This window comes from Heloderma suspectum, chromosome 16, assembly GCF_057233095.1.
Source record: "Heloderma suspectum isolate Gila_16-S chromosome 16, 16-S_ref, whole genome shotgun sequence".
NCBI lineage: Eukaryota > Metazoa > Chordata > Lepidosauria > Squamata > Helodermatidae > Heloderma > Heloderma suspectum.
In genome coordinates, this window is record NC_139473.1 from 18659256 (window position 1) to 18675654 (window position 16399).

The 16399-nt window shown below is 46.7% G+C and overlaps 1 pseudogene across 1 annotated transcript; it reads left to right on the forward strand.

Annotated features, from left to right (window-relative positions):
• The first annotated feature begins 946 nt into the window (after positions 1-946).
• On the forward strand, positions 947-15889 carry LOC146335016 (putative methyltransferase DDB_G0268948; annotated as a pseudogene). Its single transcript, XR_014786167.1, has 6 exons — positions 947-1057; positions 2574-2734; positions 3957-4155; positions 6748-6869; positions 9955-10091; positions 12953-15889. The product of XR_014786167.1 is annotated as a putative methyltransferase DDB_G0268948 (transcript).
• The last annotated feature ends 510 nt before the right edge of the window (positions 15890-16399 follow it).

A 16399-nucleotide genomic window follows, 5' to 3' on the forward strand; every position in this document is an offset into this window, starting at 1 on the left:
TGGATTCCTGCATTGTGCAGGGGGTTGGACTCAATGGTCTTGTAGGCCCCTTCCAACCCTACTATTCTACGATTCTATGATTCTATGACAGTACCTCACATGGAACTGGCTCCTCCCTGTCAGGCGACCCCTCTCTTGGAGCCCTCCCTATATGGACTTCCCGCAATGGTCCGTCTAGCCCAGGTTGCCAGTGACCAGGATGACAAGCCACTTGGTAAAAAGGAGCCAAAAACTGAAACGTGGCCTGGATCCGTAGAGCAGCCAATGCAGTTCCCTCGGCATAGGGGTAACGTGCTGCCACTCCCGCTACCAACCTGGCTGTGGCACTCTGCACCCACCGCAGCTTCCGGACCGACCTCAAAGGCAGCCCCGCGTAAGGTGCATTGCAGTAATCCAATCTGGAGGTTGACAATGCATAGACCACAGTGGTCAAGCCATCCCGTTCCAGGACTGGATGTAACTGCCTCAGCCACTGGAGCTGATAGCAGGACCCCTAGCCACTGAAGACACCTGTGCCTGCTGGATCAACAAGCAGCCCCCGACTGCGCACATGCTTCCCGAACCTGAAGAAAGGCCAAACTCAGTCAGATTTTGCTAGCTGGGGGGGGTGTGTGTGTTACTGTTTGGAATCATTAGCAATCATTCCCCCTTCCCTCCGTAATGTGAAAGAATGAACTTTGGTCTTCAAACCTTGGCATAGAAGGAAGGCACTTTTCATGAACCTGACAGGGAGATCGCCTTAGTGCTTATTCAGATGTTTGAGTCACCATTAATTAGAGTAATGATTAATGAATAGGACCCTTCCCCTGTGGCCTCTCTCTCAGATTCGAAACATTATAAATACACGCACACACACACACACGAAGGTGTAGCATCTACATCTTGATGCTGGTACATCAAGACCGAGTTTGACCCTTCTTCGGAGGAGCTGCAGGGCTCAGAGACAATGGCTACTCGCTTGTTCGAGGAGAAGGATCACATTGCTTTATATCGGAAATACAGGTTCTCGCCCCAGCAGAACCTACAAGGTGTGATCTTCTCGTACCTGGAAAATAGGGTAAGGGATGCGAAGAAGGGAGAAAGTACAAGAGAATTGTTGAGCAGAGTTTGAAAGGAAGAGAGCAGATGGCTACCAGTTTGGAAGCCCAAGCAAGCCCTGAAAGAGATGGTCAGGGAGGAGAAAGTCGATGCTCTGACTTGGATTCCTGCATTGAGCAGGGGGTTGGACTCGATGGCCTTGTAGGCCCCTTCCAACCCCACTCTTCTATGATTCTAAAGCCCAGGACAGTGTCAGTTATCAGAGTATGGTGTATTACCCTTAAAGGTTGTCTGTCGAACTGGCTGAGGAGCCATTGGCCTTTCTCAAACCTTGGAGCCAGCTTTCTGGAGACAGCCCTGGGGTGACTGGTTAGGCTGGAAGAGGTATAAAAGTAGGGATGTATGAGAAATTCCTTACAACTTGCACCTCCCGGAACTGAACACGGACCAGAATGCAACCTGTCTGCTAAAATCCATACATTTTTGAGGTGGTGATGCAATTTGTGGAACACACACATGCACAATGCATTCAAAAAATCATGTGCATTTGAAAAATGCATATGAAAGAATACACACTGTAGAAAAATGCATACAAAGATGCTTTAATCAATGGGAGAATATGCATACATTTCCACAATGCGCACAAGTGATGTGTACAGTTTGGAAAATGCACATGAAAATATGCACCGAGTTTCAGAGCAGAAGCAGTTATTTCATCTGCCAGCACACTAGGATAACTGACGGACCTTCTTTGCTCTGGCAGTGAATGAGGTGATAATGAGGCTTTCAAATTTTACTATTGTTTGTGACAGATCAGCATAGAGAAAGTGAGAATGAGAAAAAGATTCAAGCATGGGCCAGATAGTTTTTTTTCCTTTCCTCTGACGGGCTTCCTACTTCACTCTAGCAGTTTCAAAGGCAACTTCTTTGCCAAGATGGTTCACATTTCTAATTAAAAGCTAACAGTTTCATTTCAGCTGACTGATCTTTTGTTAATGCTTAATGACTTTTACAGGTCAAACTTATGCAGTCCAAAGTCAGCACTGCTGATTTCAGTGGCACTTACTCACAGGTACCTTTGTATAGGATTGTAGGCATGCCTCATAATTGCAAGATTTTATTAGTGATTTTTTTTTGGTTGGTTTGGAATGTCTGTGTTTTATGATGGAGTTTTCAAGCAGCGTGTTAGCTCCTTTGAGTATAAATAATAGAAAAGCAGGATGGATGGATAGACAGACAGATAATCCTGGAGGCATCACTATAGGATCTCCTTGGGGGCATAGCTATGGGGGCTGTCACGGTGAGCTCCTGCCCTTTGAAATTTACCACTACTGAAAATGGCTGAGGACTACCTCTGTAAAATATGGCTCATTCTGAAGTTCCTGTGTGCCCAAAGAAGTACCAGAGGGGCTTGCACATGGGAGAAGTGAGAATATGAAGTGGCTTCCACCTTTCCCCTTCACCAGTTAGAATGTCAGTGAACATTTCATGGCATCACAGTGCATTTTTTGAGAGGTGTCGCTGCCTTTCCCCAGAGAGCGAAGTCCTTTCATCTGGCGGTAGACGTGGGATGTGGCTCAGGTCAGAGCACTTAGTTCCTGGCAAAGCATTTCAAGAAGGTGGTTGGAATGGACGTAAGTGCAGCTCAGATTGAGGAGGCTCAGCGAGCCAAGCACACTCCGAATGTCTCTTACTTGTAAGTAAAACTGGGCTAGACACATACACACCTCCACTTATTCTGTCCTCACCGAATGGCAACAGCTGTTTGGCCTATCAACTCGTGACACTTAAATGTGGAATTTCCCCCAGATGTCATTCTGCCATTCATTGCAGCCCTGATATTCAGTCATCGTGGATTAATCTCAAATGCGAATTGCAACACCCCGTGAAGATTAAAGATGCGAGAATTGGTCAGACTTGATGTCGCTCAGGTTCTCATTTTGGAAATGTGTGTTCTGTGGCTGGCCATGCCTGCTATGGCAGCCATTTTGTGAATAAGCAAGGTTTCCCCATGGCAGCCATTTTGTGAGAGCACCCATGACACTCGCTTAAAATTCTAGATGTGCACGTTGACCCCCCAAAGTTTGGGGACCCCTGCTCTACTGAGTGCCAAACTAGACATGATGCTTAATATGCCACTCCAAAGCCTTTGAGGGCTTCGTTTTTGTTTTTTAAATTGATAGCAGGCCCTGGAAGGAGGCTGATTTTCATCAGTCAAAACTCACCTCCCTGTGCACTGTGGTTCCCCCATGAAAAATCCCCCTGTATGCCTGCTTCAGAGCGACACATAGTATGCCCCATCTAGTTTGCCCCTGTCAGGGTTGTATCTGAGCCCATAGAGTCCCAAGGCAGCTCTGATTCTGAGGAGGAGATACAATTCATGGGGGAGGAACTCTCTCAGACTTCAGCAGCACAGCTGGAGGGGGAGCCCCCCCCCACTCCCATCCCTGGGAGCGACAGTGACCCAGACATGGAAAGGGAGGGACAACTTAAGCATTTAGACGCCACGTGCAGGCACAAGTGAGAGATTGCAGGAGCCGAGCTTAGGCGCTCAGCCCGATTGGCTCGACATCAACAGCTGCGCCCAGAAGCATCATGGGTGAGGGGGAGATCTTCCCCTCCCAGCCCTTAAGTTCAGAGAGTTGCCGTGTTTTTCCCAAACGGAGACCAACTGACGTCCTAACCCTTAGAAACCCCTAGATGGCTGTTCCTTTGTAGCTCCTCCGAGTCTCAGGCAATTAGCATCATTAGGATGAATGGAACTAAAGCCTTGGAAAACAGCCCTTTCAGCTGACTGTTGATTCTGGCTATTGGAGGATTCTGTAGGCAACAGGGGCATCTTGACAGCCCCTCATTTATTTCCTCAAAGTCAACTCTGAAAACTAGGCCTCCAGCTATCATGCCGTTTCCTCACACAGCACGTGCCCAGCGGAAGCCCTTCCTTTCGAGGATAGTTCTGTTGACCTCATCACGACTTTTAGTGCAGCCCACTGGTTTGACATGCCCCGCTTCCTGAGGGAAGTAGACCGCGTCCTCAAGCCCTGGGGCTGCGTGGCCTTCTGCTCCTACACACTAGATGTAGATCATTCGGAGGAGCTGACTGAGATCTTCATGGAGGTTAGTCAAGAAAAAAAGATGTCCAAATGACGAGTGGAGGCCTATGGGGACAGAGAGAAAGATGATTTCAACATGGTATTAGGATGGTCAGACACTGGCCACAATGGTACAGGCGCTAGGAACCTCAAGACTGGATTACTGCAATGCTGTCTGTGTGGGGCTGCCCTTAAGGTTGGTCTGGAAGCCACAGCTGCTGGGAAACGCAGCTCGGCTGTTGTCTGGAGCAGCCCCATTCCAGCACATAACTCCTTTGCTGAGGGAACTGCATTGGCTGCCTATCCGCTGCTGGGCCCGGTTTAAGGTTCTGTTATTGGTGCACAAAGCCCTAAACAATTTGGGACCGGGATATTTGAAGGAGTGCCTTCTCCCTTTCCAGCCTGCCTAGTCCCTGAGATCATCAGATGAGGGACTCCTGGTGGTTCCGCATGAACCTGAGGTCCGTTAGAAGTCCAGGGGTGCAGAACCCAATCCTGCCCTCTGGGGTTCTTCAAATGGCCACGTCCCTTCCCCTTGGCACCTCCGCCTTTCCAACAAAACAGGAAATGTGTCCCAACCCAGAACAGTATGACAATATAACTGGGATGGGCTAACTGGTGATGATCAAGTATATATATAAAGAAAAATATCTGATAGTATAATTTTAGCTGTGCAAGCTAAGACAATATATTAAAACAACCGAGGAAGCTACAATATTATTGTGCTGTAATGTCCTATGATACCAGAAGTAACCAGAAACAAGTATCATGTTTGAGCTCATCCCTGAGTAGTAGCTCAAACTCTTATTTGCAAAATAGCAAGTCTTCTCCAGTAAACACTTCAAATAGATGACTGGGAAATCATGACATTAACATTATAGGTAAGTAATGCTGAGAAAGGAACTGCCTAACCCTCCCACCTAACTTCCCCAGCAACTGATACTACCTCTGATACTTCATTGTTACTTCAGTACCAGCACTTGCCTTGACCAGTCCCAGATATTTGAGGACCCTTCCGAGGGAATATGTGCCACTGAGTAGCCATTTTAAAACAAATTCCCTTCTTTGAGGACACGGGAAAATGTGTTCCTTTCGTGGACAGGCAGCACCAGACTTCTGCAGGTGTAGTATCTGGTGCATCTGGGTTAGTAACACAGGAAAGTGCCTTATACCGAGTCAGATGGTTGGTCTGTCTGGCTCACTGTTGCCTAAGCCAGGGGTGGGGAACCTGTCTCAGCCCACGGGTGAAATTAGGTTTCAGAGAAGCTCTTGGGGGCCACATTCCAGTGATGGGCAGGGTCAAAGGCAAAGCTGACTGGCAACAGCTCTCTAGGGTTTCAAAGAGAAGTCTTTCCCAGCCCAGTCTGAAGAAGCCAGGGATGAAACTCAGGACCTGCTGCAGTCAAAGTATGAACTTGACCGCTGAGCTATGGCCCTTCCTCCAAAAACAGTGAGATTGCCATCTGCATGGATCAGAATCAAGGGCTGATTTAAGCAGGAACATCCTGGGATCTTCTCTGTTGAGGCTGGAGGCTTCGATGTCAGTGGGGCTGTGAATCCATTCTGAGTTTTGGTCAGAACCAGTCAGAACTCTAAAGGAGCTATGCAAAGTGCTGAACCCAGAAAGGATTCACAGCCCCACTGGAACCGTAGCTACCAGACTCCACCGGACTTTCTTGAATCTGCGACCGTCTGCATTTGAAAGCATGTGTTCTACCACTGAGCTATAGCTCAGTGAAATATGTGAAACGGGCAGACAACGTGTGACCTTTGGGCTTATTTCGAAAGCTCTCTGCAACCAATCATTTCTGACCTCTGGCAAGAGAGATCTGTCCGTTTCCCAGGAGCACACTGGCCTGGGAGAGAGGGAGGGAGAGAGAAAAGGCAGTGGCAGAAAGAGAGAGAGAAGGGGTGACTCCACCCACTTTAGCCTCTGGCCACACCCACTGCCACCTGTCACCCCCAACAGATTACTCCCAAGGCAATGTGGCCCTCAACAGAAAAAAAAAAAACTTCCACACCCCTGGTATAAAGGATGTGATCACGTTTTAATCCATTAAACCGGAAGGAATATTTTGTCATCACAAGTTTAATTTTGGTAAAACACGCATTTTAATTATATTTCGTCTTCCAAATAATGTCAGTTTGAGGTCTGACGAAATACTCAGTGGCTCAGTAAGTTTGATTACCTCAACTGGCGCTTTAGCATCTTTTCCACACACCACATAACTTTATAATAACCTCTATGTCCCCTCCATAGTCAAAGTTTGCCCCTAAACTCAAAATCCCCAAATGCCCAAGAGGATGCTCAGCTGCTAAAGGTGCAAAGAAAAAGGGCAAGCAAAATGTTCAAGAGACTGGAGCTCCCAGTCTTCCCCTACCTGGCCCTCTCCAGATGTGTTTAATTACATGCCCCATCACCCCCCGCCAGCATAACATCTGGAGGGTGCCAGATTGGGAAGGTTGGGCACTCCAGTCTCTTGATAATTTTGCTTCCCTTTTTTCTTTCAAGCATTAGCAGCTGGGCATCCTCTTGTTACAATGTACTTTGCACAGTGTTTGCAAGAAATAAAAAAAAGATCATTAACTCTTCACCCCCCTCGCTCTTTCTTGACAGCTTCAGGAACAGACTGCTACCTATGCAGATAAAAAGATCCAACTTGTTATGCACGGTTACAAAGAAATATTTGATTCCTTGACTTACCAGGACAAGGAGAGATGAGTGGACAATGCTGTTTTGTACAGCTGTGCACATGGCGAAGACCTAAACTACCCTTGGTCCCGACTCCCTACCACTTGGAACCTGGATTTATTTATTTATTTAGGGCGCAATCCTATGCAGATAGGTGGCTGCCTCCTGAACTCGGAGGTGACAGCCTATCTAATGCAGGGCAGGAGAAGCACGAAGGGGATTGTTCCCTCCGTGCTCCTTCTGCCCTGCATTTTCGGCTAGACAGCTGCTTTCAGCTGTCTAGCCATGGGATGGCAGAGTGGGGGAGAAGGCTGCTGGATGACACATTGGATGTGTCGTACCAGCATTTCTGTCCTCCCCACCCTGGCATGCCCCGTTTTGGCCTCTCTTGTGAGCACGGAGGACGAGGCTTCTCCTCACAGCCTGCAAGGCAGCACGGAAGTGTGGGGAGATCGGTTCTCCAGGAACCGACCTCAGAGCTTGGGCTCCCAGAAAACAAGATACTCTATGGCCGTCTAGCCGCTGACAAGCAGCCATAGGATTGCTCCTTTCTTTGCAAAAAAAGGTCTGTTTCTTAGCACGTTCTAAACAAAATCAATGTTTCTGATGCACCAGAGTCAAACTCTTCTAAATGCCATTTATTTGATGTTATTACTTATCACAGCAGCCGCCTTTCTACCCAAAGCAATGAGCAAAATTAGTGCTGTGCCGAAAATTTCCCCCACATTTTTTTCAAACATTCTCATTCGGTTTGATAGAAAAGAAATTGCTTTCAAAAAGTAAGTCAAAGGAGGAGAAATTTCGGTTGGGTTTGAGGTTCTTACCTTATTGTGAGGTGGCTGAGGAATGTGCATAAATGTCCTGTCTGTCATTGTACAATAATCTCTGTGGCAGTCTGTAGCCTCCTCAGTTTCCCACACTTCAGTTAAAGCCCTCATGAGGAAAACATCAGGAGGCAATTCTTCCCATGGGGCTTTTGCAGTTTGGAAAGTGCAGGTGGCCTGGGAGACTGCAGGGCAATGGAAAGATGTGCAATAGAGAGAGAAAACACACACAGCACCCTCGGCCACCTCGCAGTGATTAGGTAAGCTCAAAACCCAAAAGAAATTCAAAATTCTGCCTCAAAAAAGTGGAAGCCTCAACACAGTTGATGCTGTTGCCACTTATAGAAGCAGGGCAATAAACCAGAAACACTTCGGAAAAAAAGAAAGACGCTGTGCTACAGCCCCTGCCAATAGTGAGCCCTATCTGTGAGAAACTGTTGGAGAATTTCTCCTTCCTTAGGAGAAATTTGGTGAAATTGCCCCCCCCCTTTCTCTGCCCACAAATGGGCTGGAGAATTTTGAGAGGCCATTTGTGCATAGCTTTGGAGCAAAATAAAATAATCACAAATCTAGTAGCTTTGTGAATCTGGCCATGTGAATGGGTCTCTGTCACTGTGATTTTGCATCAAGTGCCATCTGATGGACACTGGGGATTTAGGCCACAATCCTATCAATTACTCCATCAGTGATTGGAAGCTCTTGAACTTGGAGGCATCCGATCATCCAATGAAGGGTGGGAGGAGGAGCAGAGGCGATCTTTACCTCCCTGTCCTCCCACCATGCAGATTTCACAAGATGGGCATTTCAGCCTATCTAACAAGGATACTTTGGCGGGGGGAGGCTGGGAGAGGCTCAGGATAACTCATATCCTGACCTCTTCGGTCTCCTTCCCTCCCCACCCACCAGAATACCCCTTTCCTTCTCCTCTGAGATTGCTTTTCCAACCTCGGAGTGGCAGCCGGTGTAGTTCTCTTCTCACCGGCTGCAACTGGTCCAGGCTGGATCTCTGACTCCCCATTCCAAGGTTGGAGTACTGTCTCCGACCTCTGAAGGGGGAATCCAAACAACTCTATGTTCCTGGGACGCTTACTTAGGGACCATGGGATTGCTCCCTTAATAACAACAACAACAACAACAAAATATTAACCTTTGATACCTGGGAATCTCACTCAAGCCCTTGAAATACAGTATCCATCAAGGTTTGGGAAGGTGACCACCTCCAACTAGTGGGAGAGAAGCAGTTTGGATGGAGCCTGTTTTGCAGCTTGAATTGTGAGAGAGGAAGTCAGAGAGTGGAGAGTGTTTAGCTGGAGTCAGCTAAAACTGGGGTGAGGCTTTGGGTGGCCAAAATAGTGGCTTTCTTGGATTCTGATGCAGGACCAGCAGTTTTGCTGCCCATTTTGAGGAGTCTCTTTGCTTCCACTTAACTCTCCTTGTATGTTTGTAAATAAAGCAGGCATTACAAAGATATCATAAGTCTCTTACCTAAAGGGAAATAAACTTAAGTTGAGAAAAAAATCTTCCCTTCACACCAATGGACACTCGGGGCTCTGGGGAATAGATTGGGGCCCTGGGAAATAGGTTTGGGGCTGTGGTCCCATGGGCCCAGGCCTGGCAACACCTTTACCCTAGAATCTTTTCACTGTTCAGGAAATGGGGGGAATGTATAATAACATTTATGTGTGTGGTCCAGTGGAGGCTGGTGCCTCTGATTTCGGTGGGGCTGTGAATGCATTCTGGGTCTCAGTCAGAATTCTAAAGGTTCTGAACCCGAATAGGTTCAGCTGCTTGGATAGCTCCTTCAGAGTTCTGGCTGGTTCTGAATAAGACCCAGAATGGAATCACACCCCCAGTGAAATTGGAGCCGTCGGCCTCCACTGGTGTGGTCTGAAGCCAGAGGATGCAGCCACCTTGCTGAAGTTAAGCAGATCTGGGCCTGGTCAGTGGCTGGATGGGAGACCACCTTGTATGCTGCCTTTGAATTCCATGATGGAAGAAAGATGGGATATAAATGTAAGAAATGAGCTTCAGAAACTATAAGGCCATTGAGTTGGATCCATACTAAATTAGTTGAACTTCGTGAAATCAGTGGGACAAATTAGTCATCACTTCACTAAAATACCATTGATTTCAATGGGAGTTACGCATAACTAACTTGGTCCAGATCCAGTCCGTTGAATTCAGCTGGACTTGCTCCTGAGCAAACATGCATGGGACTAGGACTCTTCCATTCACCTGGACTGTAGAACACAACCAACAAATTATCTTCTCAATCTTGTCTTTTCTAAGAAGTTCCATTTCTTTCCAGGATCACTGATATTTTTGATAAAGTTCCCTTCAGTATTGCTGACCTGATGGGATATGTTCAGTCACTCCTATGTACCAAACTTTTCTAAAAGCCCAGCCTGAGGTGGCGAAAACTCTCATACAAAACACAGAAAAAAGGTAAAAAAAATAAAACAGTTCAGCTGTCTATGCTTAACTGGGATGAGCACCTCTAAAAGTGAATATGAACACAAGCACATCTTTTCGGGAAAAGCTCGCATGTTCCAGAACTTGTGCTTGCATTCAAAAAATGTACACTTTAAAAAAAAATGCACTTTTTCAAAAATACACATTTTCACGCTTTAGTCTATGGAGAAAAAGTGTGCATTTGGGAGTGCACTTTCAAAAAATGCGTACCAAACTGCACACTTCCCCATTCAAACGAAAAATACATGGCAATTGAAAACAGGAGCTAAGCGATCTGAGCTTCAAAGAGAAGTTTAGAGAAACTCAGCAAACTAGAAAATTTCTGCTTCTCCCATCTCTAACCAAAGAAACATGATTATTTTCTCCAGATCAGCAGCATCCAAATCTTTAGGCTGCGATATGACAACATTTCATAGATGATATGCAACAGTTTCTAGTATTTGATAGCTTATAAGATCTCATGCTTGTTGCCACTCAAAAGAGCCAAGAGTGGCCAACGAGTTTTAAAGGACTCACATGTCATATTTTTTAGTTGAAAATTCATTGTCAAAAGGCACACCAGAATTTTGGATTCCAAATTTCACACGTAGAATTTGAGTGGTGAAATTGGAAATGTCTCCCACTTTTGAAGATATTCATTTCATCTGTGTACAAGACACTTGAAATCAAGAGAAGGAAGTCCTGCAACTTCCAGCATGTACCAGCCAGCCATGCTAGCTGGAGAATGCTGAGAACTGAAGGACTTTTTCTGTCTAAGCATGCATAGGATTGCACCCTAAATAAGGGAATTTGGCATCCAGAGACATTCATGTCCTAGCACCCCTCTTTTTACAAATTAGCCACTGTTGTCAACAGCACACGCCTGCAAGTATTTTATCCGAGGCCTTGCTAACCTTTGGAACTTATTGCTGCAGGATTTTGTGACTGCCACTGTAAAACAATTTGGCTAAATGCTGCTAGCATTTCTCTTTCGAAAGCTGCAGGAGATGACACAGCCTTCCACTCCTTGACCAGACTCCTCATCCATCCCACCTGCCTGTTGTAGGGCACAATTGGAGGCCTCGCTTGCAGGAATGGGGCATGCTTGTATTGTTCTCCTGCAGCTGTAACTTTGAAAGGGAAACACAAAATGGCTACGTTGCAACCTGGCAATCCTATTGGTAGCCAAAAATGGAACCCCCATGTTCAGAGGCAAGGTATCTGCAACAACCAGATGTATTCTAGCTTAAAGCTCTTACAGGCAGCAACTAAGCCTTAGGGGAAGGATTTCAAGCTTTTAGAATGGGGGAAAAGACTGCACAAAAGCTGGGAAACCACAAAACGATCAGCAGTCAGCAGAAAGGATGTGTGTGGCCATCTAGGGAACCTGCAGGGCTGGATTTGGATCCCAGGAGTTCCAGATGTGGCTCACAGGCCTGGGTTTCTCCATCCCTGCAATAGCGGATGAGTTTTGACTCACAGAGACAGAACTAACCTACAGACGAATTGGAATGCGCCATATGCATTTTCCCAATGTGTGCAGTGCACTTTGCAAATGGAAAAGTGTGCAAGTAAGTGCACACATAAAAAAAAATTACAAGAGAGAAAAGTGCACGCAAAAAATACATTATATTGGGGGTAATCGCATACAAAAAATGCACACCTGAAAAAAAAGTGCGTACAAACTGCGTAAGACAATCCTGCACAAAAACACGTATGAATTTTTAAGCAGACTTTTAGGGGCAGGGGGAGAAAATCACTAACAGATGGGGAAACAGGATGAAACAAAATCAGTGTTGGAAAAATGACAGAAGGAGCAATCCTATGGCTGCTAGACAGTGGCTAGACGGCCATAGGATATCTTGTTTTCTGGGAACCGACCTCAGAGCCCAGAGAACCAACCTCCCCTCATTTCTGCGCTGCCTCAGAGGCAGCGCGGAACAGCCCCATCCTCCACATTTGCAAGAGGAGTACAGAGCGGCTGAAAAAGGGCGTGTCTGGGGGCGTTCCGGGGCGGGGAGGGTGGAAATGCCTGTACGACACATCCTGTGTGTTGTACAGTAGCCTCCTTCCCCCCTCAGTCCTCCGCGGCTAGACAGCCGCAATCGGCTGTCTAGCTGAAAATGCAGGGAAGGAGGAACGTGGAGGGAATGATCCCCTCCGTGCTTCTCCTGCTCTGCATTGGATAGGCGGTCACCTCCGAGTTTGGAGGCGGCCGCCTATCTGGACAGGATTGCACCCTAAATGAGTGAACTTGTGCTTGATAGATTTGCCTGCCCCCGATGTTAATTGGAGGGCTGGCTTTCCTTCTCTTCTCAGTTAGAATGTCAGTTTGGATGTGGCCTCCTCATCACCAAGGAATGGGGAAATTCCCCCACCCCACCCCCAAAAGAAAAGAACCTAGAATTGTGGTGTAGTGGCAAGTGTGGTGTAGTGGCAAGAGTGCTGGACTGGGAGCCGGGAGATCCAGGTTCTAGTCCCCACTCAGCCATGGAAGCTCACTGGGTGACTTTGGGCCAGTCACAGACTCTCAGCCCAGCCTACCTCACAGGGTTGTTGTTGTGAGGATAAAATGGAGAGGAGGAGGATTATGTATGCCACCTTGAGTTCCTTGGAGGAAAAAAGGCGGGATATAAATGTAATAAATAAATTAAATAAATAAATAAATAAATAGAATTGAGCTAGCTCAGCCATCCCCAACCTGGTGCTGGCTGAGAATGATGGGAGTTGTAGTTCAACACATCTGGAGGGCACCAGGTTAGGGACAGCTGAGCTAAATGGGTCTGGGATGCCACCCCTTCAACAATCGCTTTTTGAACTGAACCCTTTTCTCTTCTCCATCCCCCTTCCCCCAGGTTACTCGAGGTGATGGGGGTTTCTTCTCGTGACACTGAAGTGGAAATGTGGATGAGGCACATTTGCATTCTGGGTTGTAAGAGTTCCTGAACGGGGGCTAGACCCACACCGGGGGTGTGCGCAGAGACTGGAAGGAATCGTGCCAGGCTGATGCATGTCAAATGCCTGAAGTTATTCCAATAAAAGAAAATGGCTCATTCATTTCAAGAAGAGTGAAAAGTGGGTGTCACACCCAAGCCAAGGGCTTGCGGCAGCAAGGTTTCTTGCAGGCATGGGGACCCTTTGGCCTTGCAGATGTTGTCAGATTCCAGCTCCCATCAGCGCCAGGCAGCAGGGCCGCTGGTCAGGGATAAAGAGGATTGTAGTCCAGCAGCATCTGGAGGGCTACAGAGTCCTGGCTCACTCACTTTTAAAGGATTTTTTCCCCTTCAGTGGTAGGAGGAGAACTTGTTGCCTCCCAGATGTTGTTGGACTACAAGTCCCATCTGTCATGACCCAGAGCCAAGAACCTTGTGAGACTGTGGTCTTCAGCAATAGTGACTCAGAGGAGGCGTGAGAACTAGTCCCTATTTCTCCTGAATTGGGGCGCTCTGCTTCAGATCACAAAACTCCCAGGAGGTGCTGCTTCCCTTTGACCCCTGAGGAGCGTTCCTCAACCCGCTCCTCACTCCCCAGAAGAAGGTCAGCGACTACGGAAAAGGACACTGGCCCTTTACGAGCCAGATACAGCACTTGAGGGAAGGAGCTTCCAGAAAGATTCTCCTGGCCAGGCTATAAAAGCTGCCAGTTCCCCCAGGCTGGTGAGCCGAGTTGCAGAGTTGCTCTCCATGGTCCTGAAATGAAACCCAAAGTCCTGGCTGGCATCAGCAGTACTGGCAGCGGCCCAGAATCCTGGTCCTGCTTCCGTCAGCTGCCTTCTCTCATGCTGCCTTGCCCGAGATGGAGCAGGACACCATCATCCCCTTGCCATGCTGTGGGCCTGATGGGAGCAGGAATCCAACAATCTCTTGAGGGCCACAGGTTTTCCACACCTGCCTTAAAGCAAAGAACCAGGCATAAGTAGTGGAAAGAGTGTTGAACTTCAGATTCCCTTGCATCTGTGAAGCTGACTGGGTGACCCATGGGCTGAGCTGTTTCTCTCAGCCATACCTACCTCAAAGCACATGAGAACACCCATTCTCGATCAGAACAAAAAAACCCTTAGTCCAGCAACTCTTTCCCCACAGTAACAAGCAAGATGCTTCTGGGAAGCTGAGAAGCCTTCCCCATTTCTCCCTCCCCTCAGCAACTGATATCCAGAGGTCCGCTGACTCAGAACCTGGGAAATTCCATTTAGCAATCAATGCAATTTGTTTTCAGTATGTTCTGGAAAAGCTGCTTTAGAGCTGGTATCAAATTAGGGCGAATGAGCGATGTTCACAGTCGCTAGGATTCTCCGAATGTCGTCGAGCCATTCATCTCGTCCCCGATTCCTGTTCGTGACCGCTGCTCGCTCTGTGCGGAGAGGAAAACTGCACAAATCGAGTGGCGATTGAATGTGAAATCTGTGCAAATTTCCTAATTTGCACAACTTTCCTTCATAGACTAAAGCGGGGCTTTCAGTCTGCTGAGGAAATCTGCACAAAATCGATCTGGGAAAGTTGTGCAAATCGAACGTGAGCCCATGTCCGGCCACTGGCAAAATTTTTCAGCAGGCACATACTTGCGATTGCGTTTGGGGCTTCGAACAGGGCATGCTCACATGTTTTGTGAGCGAAAATGCAATTCTCATACATCCCTATGTCAGAGAATACTAAGGTTGCAATCCTGAGCCACAGTGTTGCAAGCACTGGCAACCTCAAGGCTGGATTATTGTAATGTGCTCTACATGTAGCTACCCTTGGGCCTGACTCAGAAGCTGAATGCAGCTGTGAGGCTACTATCAATGGCCTCTTTTCAACAGCGTGCTACACTGCTGCTGAAAGAACTGTGCTGGCTGCCACTAAGCGAATGGGTCAAGTTTAAGGTTCTGTTATTAACATGCAAAGCCCTAAACAAGTTGGGACCAGGTTTAGGGATGGGTGGTTCTGTCAGTTTCGCTTCCTCCCTCATTCGATTTTTTAAAATCTCAAGTTCTTTTTCTCCTGTATATGATGAACTTTGCAAATTTTGGTAAACTCTTATCAAAACTGAACTGAAATTTTCACTCGTCTGCACCAGCCAAATTCAATCGGTGCAGCTATTCCCAACGCTGGGCCATGATCTACCTGCCTGTCATGAGGTGGTTAAAGATGAGGAGGCTGTCAGAAAAAAGAGGTGGCAGCCCTAAGTCAGCACTAACATGGTTGAGTATACAGGGATCTGAGCCCAGACTTTTAAGAACTAAGCAGCCAAATATTCCGGGGCCAGAATAGATGAATCCATCAGTTTCCATTTCACCCATGTTTGATTTTTGTGAAAAATCTCAGTTCTTTTTGTCCCAGATGTGGAGACCTTTAAGAATTTTAGTCAGGTCTTATCAAAACTGAAATGAAATTCTCCCCCATTCCTAACCAGGTTAACTTAGGGATCACCTTACCCATTATATCCAGTCCTTGTGGTCTTCAGAAGGAGCTCTTTTGATGGTGCCGTACACTCCTGAGGTTGGCCTCAGGAGTACCTATGACAGAGCATTTAGTTTTACAGCACCTGCCCTCTGGGACTCAATTCCCATTGACATCAGTTAGTTGTCTTCAGTCTTGATCTCTAAACATCTGCTCGAGACCTACCTCTTCATGCAGGCTTTCCCTGAGTGGTGACCCAGCGAGTATGGTTATAATCAACCAGCAATTATTTCATTGAGCTTTTATTGTTGTATGTTATGTTTTTATTATTCTTGTTAACTGCTTTGAGAGTTCATTAGATATACATATTTATGTAATAAATAAATACAAGGAAATAATAAAATGGAGAAAATCCTATTGAATGTCAGGGATTTACTTCTGAGTATACATGCACAGGATAGTGGTACACAAGTGTGATTTTATGGTGCAGGTTTAAGATGGACTCATCGTCCAATGCCTCTCTAACATTTGATGTATACACATGTTAAGCAGGTGAAGCCTGTCCCATATGAGATAAGATTTTGCCTGTTGCTATTAAAGTCACAGAAAGAAGGCCCATTTATTACACATAAAGAAGATGATCACACCATACCCTCCATTATTTCACAGCTGGAAAACAGGGACATCCTTGCCTCACTGTTATTTTTATAACATGGGTCACTGCTTGGGGCTCCGTTCCCAGATTAGTTTGTACTCTGCCTGCTTTATTGGTTTGCTTCTTAATATCCTACCTTTCAAGGACTTAAAATGCTGCTGAAACTCACCATAAATCAGCCAGGAGTCTTGTAGGTTCATAATTCCCAAACGCATAATAAGCCCTGACACAGTTGCAACAAACTTTAATATCTTTGCATTTCAAACTGA